This window comes from Melozone crissalis, unplaced genomic scaffold (genome assembly GCF_028551555.1).
Source record: "Melozone crissalis strain CALT ecotype California unplaced genomic scaffold, PUWL_Pcris_2 ptg000116l_1, whole genome shotgun sequence".
NCBI classification, from domain to species: domain Eukaryota; kingdom Metazoa; phylum Chordata; class Aves; order Passeriformes; family Passerellidae; genus Melozone; species Melozone crissalis.
In genome coordinates this window covers 751,035-754,674 of record NW_026535893.1, presented here as the reverse complement: position 1 = coordinate 754,674, position 3,640 = coordinate 751,035, and positions in this window count along the sequence as shown.

The window sequence follows — 3,640 nt, the reverse complement described above, 5'->3', positions numbered from 1 at the left end:
GTGAGCCTGTGGGGCTTCTCCCAGTGGGACACAGCACCGGGCTCAGGCCAGCCCTCAGCCCCTCACAGCTGATCCCAAGGAGCAGGCTCACAAAGCATTTCCAGACTACTTCTTTTAGATATTTCAATGGACTACATGTCATTCAAGGAAGTCACTTTGCACATTTAGTTTTGGTGTTGTGGCACGAGAAGCCATGAATGTGCCTCTCAATGTGCACTCAGGGCACTTCCACTGCCATCCCAAAGGGAACACAAAGGACAGGCTTCAGCTTTCTGCACTGCTGGGCTCCTGACCAAGCAAAGAAATCTATCTTTTTTTCTTTCTTTCTTTCTTTCTTTCTTTCTTTCTTTCTTTCTTTCTTTCTTTCTTTCTTTCTTTCTTTCTTTCTTTCTTTCTTTCTTTCTTTTTCTTTCTTTCTTTCTTTCTTTCTTTCTTTCTTTCTTTCTTTCTTTCTTTCTTTCTTTCTTTTTCTTTCTTTCTTTCTTTCTTTCTTTCTTTCTTTCTTTCTTTCTTTCTTTTTCTTTCTTTCTTTCTTTCTTTCTTTCTTTCTTTCTTTCTCTCTTTCTTTCTTTCTCTCTTTCTCTCTTTCTCTCTCTCTCTCTCTCTTTCTCTCTTTCTCTCTTTCTCTTTCTTCCTTTCTTCCCTTTCTTTCCTATCTTTTCCTTCTTTCCTTTCTTTTTCTTTCCCTTCTTCACTCAGCTATAGCCTTTTGCATTAGTTCACTGTCTGACACTCACTGCTCCTCCCAATTAAGTGCCACTGGAAAATGTCATTAATATGCTCTATGTCACCTCCTCCTGATAGCTGGTGGAGAGGTTTCACAGCACCAGGCCTGGAAGCTCCCCCAGCAGCTGCCCCAGCCCCCCCAGCATTCCCCACCTCAGGCAGGCAGGAAGCTCAGACACCTGTGTGCACATCCCAAGTACAAACTCCTGTGACAAACTCCTCTTCCTGGGGAAGAAATGCTTTACAAATGCACTCCCTGGGCAGCTCCTCCTCCCACGGTACTGCTGGGGAGCCAGAGCTGCCTGCTGAGTGCAGCATCTCCTCAGAGCAGCACCAGCCTGGGCACTGCCTCTCCACTGCTCAGGTAACCAGGGACAGCAGGGGCTCTGCAGGGGATGGGATGCAGAAGGAACCCCTGGGGTGATGCACCATGCCCAGTGCCACGGTGCCACCTCTCCCAGGCGCTGCCCAGCTCGGGCTGGAGGAGTTGGGCTGCCTCTGCCTGCGAGTGACCAGCCCTGGTGCTGCCAGCCTGGTTTCATCGCTGTTCTGTCTGATCATTGCCCAGAGGGCTGACAAGGACAGAGATGTCCTTCTCTTCCTGGGATTGCAGAGGAAACCCTCAGAGAGGAGTTCTGTCCTTACAGCATGAGCAAACAATTGGCACTGCTGCTTCCTTCTGCCTCCCAGGACACCCATATGGAGCAACACAGGGGTTTAGATGGTGGGTGCTACTGCCTATTTCCCAATAAGCATCTCCTTGGAAAAGCTGCTTGGGTAAACATTCAGGGAGAGCAGCCAAGTCCACACACCACACTCACCATGGCCAGTTCAGCCACGAGAGGCAGAAGGGCCTTTTGTATGATAAATTCCTGCAAAGGCTTATTCCAGCACGCCAAAGGGGAATCAGAGACAAAAGAGCTGGCCATGTGGTGTGCACAGGGTTAATTAGGGGTCAGTGCCCAATGGTCCAAAGGCACTGGGGTGGCACAAAGGTCAGGGCAAAGGGCACTGCCCTACAGGGGAGACGCAGAGCCAGCCACCAGGGATACCACAACCAATGAGGGAACAGGGAAAGGAGAAACTACCAGAGTTTGGGACATATGGGGAAAGGAACTGGGGTGGTTCATAGTGTTGTGCAAGGCTCCATGGGGAAGTTTTCCCTTTCAGCCTAGGTGGAGACTCTATAGCATATTCTTCCAGGGCACAGCCCTGGGGGTTGCCCTGAGGGATTCAAAGGATTCCACACCCAGACACACAGGGAGCAGGCAGGGCCTGATCCCCCAGCCACAGACCTTGCAGAGGCTCTTCCAGAAAGGCCTGAAGGGAATGAATTGTTGAGAGATTGAATGAAGAGTTCAAAGCACCTCAACAAAACCAAGGAAGTCTCATGTAAGAACTTCAGTTGGCTAGTTTATCTGACAAACCTTTCTGTGACATTCCAAGTTATGTTAATAAACATCCTGGAAATTGACCTGTCAGAATGGTGATGTCTAAGTATGACATCTTCTCCAACATCTGATTTTGTTCTGTGCTGCACTGGAGCAGGGACAGAAGCCATCTGAAATGCTTTCAAGCTTGCCAAGGGTGAATCTGTCCCCTGTCCAACATCCAGCACAGCTGCTGGCAGCAAAGGCATTCCTGGGAAAGCCCCAAAGCCACCCTGTTCTGGTACATCCCAACAGCAGGTGTGCTCCTGCGCAGGCTCCTCACAGGTCCCAAAGCAGCAGCACTGCTTTCTGCTTGAACCCCACTTGGACAGGGACAGGGAAAGAATTGTGGAACGATTTGGTTGGAAGGGACCTTAAAGATCATCCAGTTCCAGCCCTCCTGCCACAGTGAAGCCACCCCAAAAGGGCTAATCCCATTGCAGTTTCTCATTTAGCAAGAGACAAGTGACCCACTGGTACTTGCTGTGCTGCTGCTCTCCCATGGCTGATGCCACAGAGATCACTGGTGGACTCAGGGTGTTAAGGGCTCCTCACACCAGGATTACAGGGAGACAACCCCCACAGTAACCTTGGGAGAACTTTCTTGCACCCAGTGATTTTTACTGCCAACCTCGCTGCAGTAACCACATCTTTAAGCACCATCCATCAGGCCTTCAGCTCAAACATTTGTTTGGCTGAAAAGGGTTTTAGAGCCACTCTTTCGTCACAGTGCTGAGAGGTCTTCTCTGTAATTTGTTCCCCTCAGAAAATAGAATGAAAACGTTTTTAAAATGATGCCAGAATCCAATCCCTCCTCCTGTGATTCAATCCACAGCTAGTAGAGAACAAAGACTCACAAGGAAGGGGCTCTCCACTAAGTAACCCTTGATTAGAGATGTGAAAGCACCATTTGTGGAGGATTTTATTAAGAGTTGGTTAGCTGAGAAAGGCCATACTGACATAATGCCACTGGTTAAGCTGAAAGAGGGAGGTCAGTAGTCTCTGATTCAGTGACTGCTGACAGGCAAGAATGCCGGATGACCTTGCTGCAACATGAGGAAAGGGAGGTGAGATTAGTCCTGAATATCTGCAGAATGTAAAAGAAGAATAAGCACAAGAATGTAGAAGTAGGTGTAGTTGCTGATATGTAACTAACCAATCCTGAGCTCAACTTTTGCAATATGTATGAACTTATTAAGCACTGTATTTAACCCGCCGTATTCGATCAATAAATTGGACTTGGATGAACCAACTGGTGTCTGGGTCTCCTTCCTCCGACAAATGGTGGAGAATGCAGGCAAAGGCACTCTGAACGTTCGCTCTCTTGGATTATAAATTCGCCAGGGTCGAGGAAGTTGGGTGAGAGTCCTTGCAGCCGGGACGGTGCCGGATTTTAAAAGCACCCTTGAGGATCACAAAAGGTATCTCAAGTCTCTACGTGTCGCCGGAGCCTGGAAGGGCTGCAACAGCGCGCGCTGATATAT